General features: G+C 38.6%; 1 protein-coding gene across 4 annotated transcripts in view; it reads right to left on the bottom strand.

Annotated features, from left to right (window-relative positions):
• Positions 1 to 7,005, bottom strand: part of LOC121296511 (sodium/potassium/calcium exchanger 2-like) — a 108,057-nt gene extending 101,052 nt beyond the window's left edge. For all 4 annotated transcript variants that reach the window (XM_041222160.1, XM_041222178.1, XM_041222187.1 and 1 more), the window contains exon 1: positions 6,567 to 7,005. The gene's annotated coding sequence lies outside the window, so the exon portion shown is untranslated. The remainder of the gene's footprint in view (positions 1 to 6,566) is intronic.
• Between the last annotated feature and the right edge of the window lie 6,004 nt (positions 7,006 to 13,009).

The following is a 13,009-nucleotide window of genomic DNA, read 5'->3' as shown; positions in this document are numbered from 1 at the left end:
TATATATATATACAGTGCCTTGCAAAAGTATTCAGACCCCTGACCAATTCTCTCATATTACTGAATTACAAATGGTACATTGAAATTTCATTGTGTTTGATATTTTACTTTAAAACACTGAAACTCTGAATCAATTATTGTAAGGTGACATTGGTTTTATGTTGGGAAATATTTTTAAGAAAAATAAAAAACTGAAATATCTTGCTTGCATAAGTATTCAACCCCCACACATTAATATTTGGTAGAGCCACCTTTCGCTGCAATAACAGCTTTAAGTCTTTTGGGGTAAGTATGTACCAGCTTTGCACACATTCTTCTTGGTAGATTTGCTTCAGGTTGTTCAGGTTGGTTGGATGACGCTTGTGGACTGCAATTTTCAAATAGTGCCACAGATTCTCAATGGGATTGAGATCAGGACTTTGACTGGGCCAGTGTAGGACATTCATCTTTTTCTTCTTGAGCCACTCCAATGTTGCTTTGGCCTTGTGGTTGGGATCATTGTCCTGCTGAAAGGTGAATTTCCTCCCAAGCTTCAGTTTTTTAGCGGACTGAAGCAGATTCTCTTGCAGTATTTTCCTGTATTTTGCTCTATCCATTCTTCCTTCAATTGTAAGATGCCCAGTCTCTGCTGACGAGAAGCATCCCCACAGCATGATGCTGCCACCACCATACTTCACTGTAGGGATGGTGTGTCTTGAGGCATGGACAGTGTTAGGTTTGTGCCACACATAGCACTTTGAGTTTTGGCCAAAAAGCTCTATCTTGGTCTCATCTGACCACAAAACCTTTTCCCACATCGCAGCTGGGTCACTCTCATGCTTTCTGGCAAACTCCAGATGTGCTTTCAGATGGTACTTTTTGAGTAACGGCTTCTTTCTTGCCACCCTCCCATACAGGCCAGCGTTATGCAGAGCTCTTGATATGGTTGACTGGTGCACCATTACTCCACTCCCAGCCACTGAACTCTGTAGCTCCTTCAAAGTCATCGATGGCCTCTCTGTGGCTTATCTTACAAATCTTCTTCTTGTCTGAGCGCTGAGTTTTGAGGGACGGCCTTTTCTTGGCAGTGCCTGGGTGGTGTGATACAGCTTCCACTTCCTGATTATTGATCCAGCTGTGCTCACTGGGATATCAAAACACTTAGATATTATTTTGTACCCTTTCCCTAATCCACGCATTTGTATTACTTTATCTCTAACTTCTGTAGAATGCTCTTTGGTCTTCATTTTCCTTCAGATTCACAGCCTTACCAATGATCCTTCAACAGTGGGGTTTTTATCCAGAAAATGTGACAGCAACTTTAATGGTTCACAGGTGGAGGCCAATGGTAAGGTAATTGTGTCCTCGTTAGGGCAATTTCTTTCATTGGTGCAAACTGGGAGCTTCCACAGCACAGGGGTTGAATACTTATGCAAGCAAGATATTTCAGTTTTTTATTTTTCTTAAAAATATTTCCCAACATAAAACCAATGTCACCTTACAATAATTGATTCTGAGTTTCAGTGTTTAAAAATAAAATATCAAACAGAACGAAATTTCAATGTACCATTTGTAATTCAGTAATATGAGAGAATTGGTCAGGGGTCTGAATACTTTTGCAAGGCACTGTATATATATATATATATATATATATATATATATATATATATATATATATATATATAGATAGATAGACAGACTAACACACACACACACACACAGTGCCTATAGAAAGTCTACACCCCCTTAAACTTTTTTTTCACATTTTGTTGTGTCAGTACCTCAGAGTTTCATGCATTTAAATGAGGATTTTTTTCCACTTATCTACACACCATACTCCACACTGTTAAGAGGAAAAAAGATTTTATCGAGAAAAAAATTATGTATTAAAAATACAAAACTGAAAGATCAGAATTGGATAAGTCTCCACCCCCGAGTTAATAATACTTGGTGGAAGCACCTTTGGCAAAATTTGAAACTGTCAGTCTGCTAGGATAGGTCTCTACCAAATTTGCACACCTAGATTTGGCACTATTTGACCCTTCCTTACAAAACTGTTCAAGCTCTATCAAGTTCCTTGTGGTGCGTTGATGGACGGCAATCTTCAAGTCATGCCACAAATTTCCAATTGGATTTAGGTCGGGGCTCTGACTGGACCACTCAAGAACATTTTCCATTTTGTTCCTTAGCTACTCCAGTGTAGCTTTGGCTGTGTGCTTTGGATCATTGTCATGCTGAAAGGTGAACTTCCTTCCCAGTTTCAGCTTTCTTGCAGAGGGCAGCAGGTTTTCCTCAAGGACTTCTCTGTATTTTGCTCCATTCATTTCCCCTGGTGTCCTGACAAGTGCCCCAGTCCCTGCCGATGAGAAACATCCCCATAACATGATGCTGCCACCACCATGCTTCACAGTAGGGATGGTCTTCTTTGGGTGATGCGCTATATTGGGTTTGCACCAAACATAATGCTTTGCATTTAGGCCAAAAAATTCAATTTTTGTTTTGTCAGACCATAAAACTTTTTGCCACATGGCTACAGAATCTCCTGAGGGTTTTTCTTTGCATACTTCAAACGGGATTCAAGGTGGGCTTTCTTGAGTAATGGCTTCCTTCTTGCCACTCTACCATACAGCTCAGATTTAAGGAGTGCATGGGATATTGTTGGCACATGCACACTTTGACCAGTCCTGGCCATAAAAGCCTACAGCTCTTGCAAATTTGTCATTGGCCTCTTGGTAGCCACTCTGATCAGTCTCCTTCTTGCTCTATCATCCAGTTTGGAGGGACGGCCTGATATAGACAGGGTCTTGGTGGTGCCACACAACTTCCAATTCTTAATAATCGACTTGACTGTGCTCCAAGGGATATTCAAGGTCTTTGATATTTTTTATACCCATCCCCTGATCTGTGCCTTTCAACAACTTTGTCCCGGAGTTCTTCTGAAAGTTCCTTGGTGCTCATGGTTGAGTCTTTGTTTTGAAATGCACTACCCAGCAGAGGGAACCTACAGGAACTGCTGAATTCAATCTGAAATCATGTGAATCACTACAATTTAACACAGGTGGAGGCCACTTAACTTGGCGTGTGATTTTGAAGGCGACTGGTAACACCTGAGCTAACTTAGGATTGATATTACAAGATTTTTAATAAATTTTCTACAAATTTCTAAAATATTTTTTTCACTTGGAAGTTGTGGGGTAGGATGTGTAGATAAATGGAAAATAAAATAGTTTAATGCATTTTAATTCCAAGCAACAGAAGAAAAGTGAACATTTTGAAAGGGGGTGTAAACTTTATAGGCACTATATATATATATATATATATATATATATATATATATATATATATATATATATATATATATATGTGCATGTGTGTGTGTGTGTGTGTGTGTGTGTGTGTGTGTATATATATATATATATATATATATATATATATATATATATATATATATATATATATATATATGCACGTTACGTTCAATTTCAAGTTAATTTCACATTAAGTACAGTTGATGTTTCACAACATTTGCAAAGTCTTGTAAACGTTCAGTATATCGTCATTTCAATGTTAAAGTCCATGTACCATACATGGCAACACATGGTTGGGCTTACTGTGTGACAGGTATTAACTTTGTTTCTACATTTCACCTAAGAGTGTTGGGAACTACAAATTAAAAGTGAAATGGTGCTTTTGGCTGATTTACTTTTGTTGCGCCAATACCCTGAAAACACATAAATTATCCTTGCTGCACAGAAAGTCTGGCAGTTCTTGTGTTTCGCTGATAACTTAGAGTGAGTAACTCTCAATTGCAACACAATATGATACATGTTCTATTGAGTGACATCGACAGATATAATCTATACACAGTATAACAATGCAACTGCTTGAGATGGTAATGTCAGTTTCAGTACAATTAGTTTCGCTAAAGGGAAATCATCTCTGCTGGGGTTTGTAGTCATGTCTTTTATGCACACATTAAATGTACCTATGGCCAGTGGGGTTCATTCATTACAAGGTATTTATGGTATTAAAACCAGTGAATTAAAATGTATGAAATTTATGAATTAAAACCTTTGGACAAATAATGACAACATGCTGATGCATATTCTCCATGACTATTGCATATAGTACATTTCTGTTAAAATGAAGAGAACAGATGATTTAGTTACAAAAAGTAGGCACTAATATTCAGTTTTTTCTGAATGCTATACCAGAAAAGACTGTTTATTAACACTTGTACATTAAATTATATTTCACCGTAAACATGCATGAATATTAAAATCTTTATTTTAGTGTATATAATTAGGGCTTTTCTGTTTTAACTGATAAAACCTCCTAAAAAACCCTGAAAGGAAAAAAATGAAATCGGTGGATAGCCAATAAACACCGGAAAAACTGTGGAAAGGGTTAATCAATTCACGTTGATAAATAAAACCTACTACGGCTACTACTAAAAAAAAACTAAAAAAACCCAAACATTTCCCAGTGCAGCTGGACAATCAGGACATTTACACGACAAAGCGTTTTCTTAAAACTAATGTTTTCTTATGTGTCCGGTCTTCAAATCGTACTTTGGCTACTTTCCATGCGACAATATCCTGTGTTTTCCGAAAACTTCAATCCATGTATACAGTTCAATTCTAATTTGATTTTCTATCGTTAATCATGTAAACACAGAAAAGTGACGCTTTAAGAAAAACATTTTTCTGATTCAGTTTTCCGAAAACACTTTGTCATGTAAACGTACTGATTGCTTTGTTCTGAATACTTTGAACCCCACCCAATTACCGAGTGACAGCTCATAGCTACATTTCTATTGGAAACTGCTTGAGAGAACGAGATTACAGTTAGCAATGTAGGCTTTTTCACAGGATTTAAAACTGTACTACAGTTAAAATACAGAGGATTTACAGAATTGCAAATTGTGGCGACATGTAAAAAAATGCCTACACACAAAAAACCCAGAAGAATATTCCCATGACCATAAGGATTTCGTTGTGGAAGACAGCAAAGGCCAGAAGGTACAACTAAGTGTCAAAGTACTGTGGAGATACTACTATACACACTGACAGAAAAAAACGAGCAAGAATTTCATACAGTATATAAAAAGCGAAAGCCCACCAATCCCCACCCCCACCCCAGGGGGGCGTGCAAAAAAAACTAAAAAGATTTAATAACTCAAAAATATCTTAAATTAGTACCGAAAAATAATTTCTTAATAAAAATTAATAAAAACCAAAAAACAAGCCCTATGTACAATGCAGACTAGACTGCATGCTCTTAACATTCTCTAATATATTTATAGCTCAATTTCCAGAGATCACAACCCTTACCTTTGTCAACATGCTTTACTTATTGTATATTTTTGGGAAATGTGCGCATCATAAAACATATTCTGAATTACTATTAATAATACTAAATATTAATCAGCAACACCATATTTTTAACTCTGTTTTTGAGAGCCAGAATAAACTGCTTTATTTCCACATAACTCACAGCTAAAGAAAACAGCTGTTGTACACTTTGAATAAGGCAATCCATAGAAGCGATGTTTAAGATTATTATTGTTATTATTATTTGTATTATTATTAATTCAACAGCAAACAACAATAATAATAATAATAATAATAATAATAATAATAATAATAATATAATAATAATAATAATAATAATATTTAACAACAACAGTACTACGACTGACTAATAAAATATATATAATATATATATATCTATATATATATATATATATATATATATATATATATATATATATATATATAGATAGATAGATAGATATAGATAGATAGATAGATAGATAGATAGATAGATAGATAGACAGATAGATAGATACATTCGGTGTTCATTACAACTTTAAAATAATGTTTTTACTTTAGCTTATTTATGCTGCAGTATTAAGGCGTTTATGAATAAGCCGTTTTACATGAAAACTGATCCCTGATATTTGCAGATGATTGATCAATTGTATGTTTCGTAACAACAGGCCAAAACGTTTGCTGACTACAGAACACATTATGTGTTATATTTGTATTCACTAGTATCCCAAAATACCGTTACTTTATTCTAAAAAAATAAGCAATCATACTAATTACAATTAAAACGATATTATTATTATTATTATTATTATTATTATTATTATTATTATTATTATTATTATTATTATCATCCATATATTTATACAATTAGCCATACAATGCAACTTTATTATGACATTTTGAAGAAAGTGAATTATAATAATTCAACCTGTGAGTGCTGTCTTCAAAACCAATAGGTGCTCCTAAAACAAAACTTGTGTAATATTTCAGAAGGAAAAAACGCATCAGATAGCTTGCATGCAGTACAAATGTGAATGTATTGTACATCATTTTTTAAAAACAGGTAACGTTGTTTGACCAGAACGCTAAACGGGTGTGTTGCAAACAGTAACTTGTCAGCCTTCAGTTACCTAATAAATAATAATAATAATAATAATAATAATAATAATAAATAATAATAATAATAATAATAGACGGCATTGAGCATCATTACGAACTACAGACTCAGGCAAGGTTTTGGAATGTGGTCCTTACCTTATAGGAGAGCAACGGCTGCAACAGCAGTCGGTTGAAATGGAGAATGCAATCCTGTCTCGTGCCCTCCTGGTCTCATTGAATGGATGTGATGTTACTGTCCTCTTCAGCGGTAAAGGAGGAGCTCCCAGAGACTGACTGCAAACTGCATTCACTCCAGCAGTCAGCACCTTATCCCTCCTCTCCTTCGGCGTGAAATCCACAAATGAATATCTAATCTAGTTTAACTATCGAGATGCTTGGACTGGGTTTACCACGTGATCTCCCTGTATAGGTTGAGTTTACCTGGCTATTTTTATCAGGATGATCCCCCTGTTCCCGAAGCCAGAAGCAGGGAGGATACAGGTTGGAAATAAATTGGTCCTGGTCGCTCAGCAAAAATACGCACGGTATGGGTGGAAGGTTGCCGTGGTTACCAGGGCGGGTTATTTAAGTGAAAAATACAGAAGGGTAAAATGCATTGTCTGTTTGTTGAATGCAATATAGTACCGGTGTTCTGAAACATTCAGTAAATGATTGTGGTCACGTATTGCTTTATGACTGATTTGTACTCCCTGCTGATGATGCAACTGTTGGTAAACTCGATCAGCACGGGTTTATATGACTACACCTGTTATTCAGTGTGTAATTTAGTTAAGTGACTTTTTAACTAGCATTACCCAACTATTAAACCTTCATTACAGCCTTGAACCAGCATGACCAACTGAAAACCAGTGCTGGCAGAGCTGGTATTTCTAACTGGGTACAGTATGCACAGAATAACCACCATACACAAGCAGCAAAGCTAGGGTATAGTAACAAAGACAATAGAGTTAGAAAGGCTGCGAAGCATTAACATAAAAAAGATAGCTACACACACACACACACACACACACACACACACACACACACACACACACACACACACACACGCGCATAGTAAAGAGGAGGGCTCCCGATATCATTTTTAATGGAAGGACCTTCCTTTGTGACCGACAATGGGGCTATAATGCCTGAAATTACGCTCGAGGCTTGTCGTCCGACTGCACCCTAAAGGGGATCCCCATGTTATCAAAGGGTCTACCGTAAAGGTAAAAGGTGATGACGCATGCATAAATTATATATTAGTCAGTTCTTTCAGTTCACTCCATTTAGACTAGATTTATGTACAAACTTTATATATTTTGTTTAAATATAGCTGATACAGCATAAGTAAATAAATAAACATAAATAAATAACAGAAAATGTTTTTGAAGTTAGCAAATAGTTAGCAAAGTTTTTCTCCATCTTAGTTTGGTTTGCTGACTTCTGCCTGATCCAATTTATATCCCACCCGTCTATATGTTTTCGTCGAGTTGAATTTGTTTGAAGTTCAGAAAGTCAGAAAACAATGACAGTGATGTTTTAATCACCATTTTAGTGTTTGTAGCATCTTTCTTTTGTAGTATGTTTTGACTGTTATGTATGACGATTGACTGGTGGTGTAAGGATGTTAGGGCAATAGTTAATTTTTCCTCTGATGATGAGGTTTTAACCAATCACAGGCCAGAATTTCCAATCACTTATTCTCATAGTCTCCGTCTGTCATGTGATTGGTTCACATCACTGTCAGTCCCGCTCCTTTTCAAAGGAAAGCCTTTCTCCCTGGCACTCTTCATAAGAGAAAATGGCTGAACACCGACTCTGTGAGTTAACAGAAAATTAATTATAAAACATACTACAAAACAAAGATGCTACAGTAGGAGAATGCAGTTACACAATTCTGCACGGTCCTCCTAATGTCAGTATTAAACAAAGTAATTTGAGAAAAGACTGAATATATATTTATTATTTTTGTGAGTTTTGTCCAGTTCAGTTTGAATTTTGGTGTCTGAGATTCAGTTTCTCTCACTGTCCATGTAGTTTAGGATTACCAGATTTTCACAGTGAAAAATTGGGAGGTATTTTTTTCTTCAATTCACTGACGCCATAGCAACCCTACAGCCTTTATCAAAGATAGCAGTATATAAAATAACATAATAATAGTTAAAAAGTTGACATTGGGTGAATATATTGCAGATGATAAAAACTTGTTATTTTCTTTATATTGTCATTTATTCAAAACGTCTTAAATGTACAAAAATCTAGATTTAAAAAATAGATCAACTATTGCCATTTAAACATATGGTATACACTCCTAATCAGAATGATTAAATAAACAATCCATAGGCCTACGATTGTTTATTTTATTTCTGAGTGGCTCAACCTAATACATTACTCTGCTATTAACTTGCTGAGCACATTGATACAGTTTTGTACTTAAAAAATAAATAAATAATACAATACAAAACCGTGACGATTAACAATTTTTCTGTTTGGGTCTGGTCTGGGTCTACAGACCACGTCAGCAGAAAAGGTGCTCCTCAAGGTTAGACGCACCCTGGATGGGACCCTGTACAGGCCTGAGGTGATATACCAGATACAACTGCTCGTACGCAACCGGAAATTTATACTCAACCGCGACTGCCTCGCCTATTATCATGGACTGGAGCAAGCAGCGGGGATGGGCTGGGATTTGTTTTTGGGTTTGAATGACAACACTCTCAGTCATTGCACCCTTCAAACCTTTTGGGGGCAAAAAGAGGCTAAGATGGGGCAATGTAGCAATCCGTGCAGTTATGTTTGTGTACTGTAATCCTCGCTGTCTATATGTATTAACGTGCTGTGTGTTTATTCCCTCCCTGCTGTATTTCGCTGCTGCATTGTTTACCGTTTGTGTGTGTATTCCCGTGTATAATGTAACCTGCCTGTTTGTCTTCCCTGGTCTGTTACGATTGGTTGTTATCTTTCTGTCCCCATTAGTCCCAGTGTGCTGCTGAGGGCCAATGGGATGTGCCTGAGCCCTGGTACCCTATTTGCATAAGGGGTGGGATTAAAGTTATAAGAAGGCAGTGCAACGTCATTATGTTGTTGTTGAAATAAAGTGGTTAAATGCATAGAAGTGGACAGAGCAGTGGAATCTTGCGGGTGGGCGATAGCATCCAAAAATGAAGTGTGTTTCTCCTGTTTTCTGCATCCTGTTGAAATTATACAATGTATTGTATATGTACGTGTGTTACATTGTATATGTATTAATATGTACATATATATATTATATATTATATATATAGTATTATATTATATATATATATATATATATATATATATATTATATATGCAGGTAAAATATCTTTAGCAAATAATACAAGGATAGTGCGCTGCACTTTAATATGGAATGTTGTTTTTTATTATTATTTGGGTAATGTTACACCTGTTTGTTTTTTCTTGTTTTTTTTTGGTGGCCTGGGACAAAGTGGCTGAGTGGGAACAGGTGCAGGAGTGATGCAGTGCAGTAATTAAACAGACAGAGCCTTGTAATCCACTTTGGAACAGCAAACTTTATTTTGTTATATTCCAGGTCTGGTGACCTAAACAATAGTCCCCCGGCAATACACAACAATGTGTAGTGCACGAAGTAAACAATAACTTGATTGCAGTCCCAAATAATAAACACAAAATCTGACCCACAATAATACATACACAGTCACTGGTCCTGTGTGCATGCAGTAGTACTCGTGATGAGTAATACAGTTTATTTTGAAACTGTTGCTGAAGTGCTGTTCCATCTTAGTGCTGGCCCTTGGCGACAGCTCCGGAACTGTGCTAGCTGTCTGGTAATGTACAAGACAAGACAAGACAGAACAAACAAAACACTCACAGTACTTTTTTAAACTTTTGGAACCAGGTATCTCACAGTCCTCCGTTTAGTTACAAAAACTGATGTGAAGGAACAGATTATGATTCCCTTTTATGCTGTCACACATGACCCCTTTGTAAATGAGTGCAACATTCTCTCCAATCTGCGGCTGCCACGTTGTTTCCCTTCCGGGTTAGTTATTGCAACGGAGTCTCGCCCCCTTCCTGGCCCCCTTCCAGACTTCCCTTGAACCCTGGGAAAGAACTGTCAGGCCAGCCCATCCAAGGAACTCTGTTCTCGCTGCTTAGCGCCCTCACAGGTCAGGAGGTAGATTTACAACCAAGAATCATTATATTTCGGTCACATGGCTAAATGAGGCAGGCTTCAGGGTATAGATTTTCAAAGCTCAAAACTGGGACACATTGTTAAATAATTGATAAGACTAATTAAACCATTTAAATAAAGGCTATTTAATGGTTATTTAAATAGCCATCCTCTCACTCTTAGTATTAGATTATTTATTTATTTATTTATTTGTTTGTTTATTTATTAATTTTTTGAGCATCTAGCTAATTTCAGTACACTCCTGAGTGTATCGTTTGTGGATAATTAGTTTAAGTAGCCATATTGTGTTCTACCTATTGCTTACTTTTATACTGAGTTCAATAATAGCACAGGAGAGAGAGAGGAACCAATAGAGCCGCTGGGACCCTGAACCGTCCCGCATCCAGTGGGATAGCAAATTTAGACTTTGAAGACCGGTGTTGGTGCCTTGTCTGGGGTGAGTTCGGACACAAAGTGGGGTGCTGCCACTTCCAGGAGGAAGAGGAAGTACTGTCTGCCTGGAAGCAAAAGTGGAGGAGGGGCTGTTGCTCCCAGAGGCGAGCAAGGGAACCGGTGCCGTCTCCAGTGTCGGAGTGAGAAGGCCTGCCCGCCCTAATGCCAAAGAGAGAGGAGCCGCCTCCGCAAGCACCGGTAACTGCCGGAACCACCACCACTGCCAGCATGGTTACTGCTGGAGTGCCCCGCATTGTTGTCAGGGAGGATACAGCTGGTGTACCCAGCGCCTGAGTGCCCCACACCACCATAAGCACCAGAGTGTCAAGCGTCGCCACCAGTGTCCTGAGTGCCCGCCGCCTGAATGTCCCCGCGCTGTTGCCACTGCCAGCTGCACGTCCGGAGGAACCAGCTTTTCCGCTGTCAGATTGCCCCGTGCTGCTGCCAGGGGTGCCATGGTCGCCATAGCCGCTACCAGTTTTTCCACTCTCTGTGAGGGATCCCCGATGGGTCAAGAGTCACTCGGGCTTAGGGGGTAGAGAGGGAGTTAATGGGCACCCTACCCTTGAAGAAGCCCAGGGGTCATCAGAAGGGTTAAACGGGAGCCCCTGACCAAAGACCCAGGATCACACCGGCAGAAAGAGACTTCCTCACTGCGCTGCCCACCAACCCACCCATCAGAATCTGGATGGGAAACACAGAACATGAGTGGAGGGGGTTTGTGTTTAGGGGGGTGGTGACTGATTACGGCCATATGCTGCACTGCGCCCTGCAAACTTTTTGGTGACAAAAAGAAGCTAAGGTGGGGGCAATGTAGCGATCCGGGTGCTGTGAGAGCGCACAGTCGTGCTGTAACAGAGCTTTCGACTCTGGTTTGGGTGCCGTGAGAGCGCCCAGTCGTGCTGTAACAGAGCGGTCGCCTCTGGTTATGGTGCTATCGGAGAGCGCCCAGTCATGCTGTAACAGAGCGATCGACTCTGGTTTGGTTGCTGTGAGAGCGCCCAGTCGTGCTGTAACAGAGTGGTCGACTCTGGTTTGGGTGCTGTGAGAGTGCCCAGTCGTGCTGTAACAGAGCGGTCGCCTCTGGTTTGGTTGGTGTGAGAGCGCCCAGTCATGCTGTAACAGAGCGGTTGACTCTGGTTTGGTTGCTGTGAGAGCGCCCTGTCGAGCTGTAACAGAGCGGTCGTCTCTGGTTTGGTTGCTGTGAGAGCGCCCAGTCGTGCTGTAAAAGAGCGGTTTACTCTGGTTTGGGTGCTCATGAGAGTGTCCAGCAGCGTGTGTCTCGTTTGGGTGCTCGTGAGAGTGTTCACCAGTGGTGTGTGCTTAAATTAAAAGGATTTGAAGAACAGGAACCAAGCGTGTCGTCTCCGTCCTTTCTGCCTGCCAGTGAAACACTACAATATCATTCTGCAAGTGCCCATCAACAAGCTTTAATTGTCTTGCAGCTGATTAACATGAACAGACTACTGCACTAAACACTTTAACATGTCAGCATTTTGCTAAAAGTTTTTTGATTGCCTGCTATAAATATCCCCTTTCTACTTTCAAGAAAAGTAAATCACCTCAAAACAATGTGCTTATTCTAGCTGGATTCAATATAACACAAGACACACATAGCATTTTACATTGTCCCAGCTCAAATGTTCAATGATAAAATTTGAGCTAAATAAAAAAATAAATAAATAAAAGCCTATATTTGTAACTTTTAAAAGGAAATCTGTTTTCTCTCTACACTTCTGCATTTCTTGGAAGAAATGCATGCCTTTTGTTGAGAATTGTTTTCTGATTTTGATTCAATTTGGAACCTTAGTTTTGTTTTTCAGAAACATAAGCTGTTTTTGGACTCGTTTCGGCATCCTTATAGGAGTCTCGATTTTGAAATAACGTTACATATAATTTTTAGTTGGTGCAGCAGTTTTCCATTTACAGTACTTAATCTAGCAATTAGAAAAGCCATATTTTTTTCCTGTTT

Source organism: Polyodon spathula, chromosome 2, assembly GCF_017654505.1.
Source record: "Polyodon spathula isolate WHYD16114869_AA chromosome 2, ASM1765450v1, whole genome shotgun sequence".
In the NCBI taxonomy this organism is placed as follows: domain Eukaryota; kingdom Metazoa; phylum Chordata; class Actinopteri; order Acipenseriformes; family Polyodontidae; genus Polyodon; species Polyodon spathula.
This window is presented reverse-complemented; position numbering and strand designations above follow the sequence as displayed.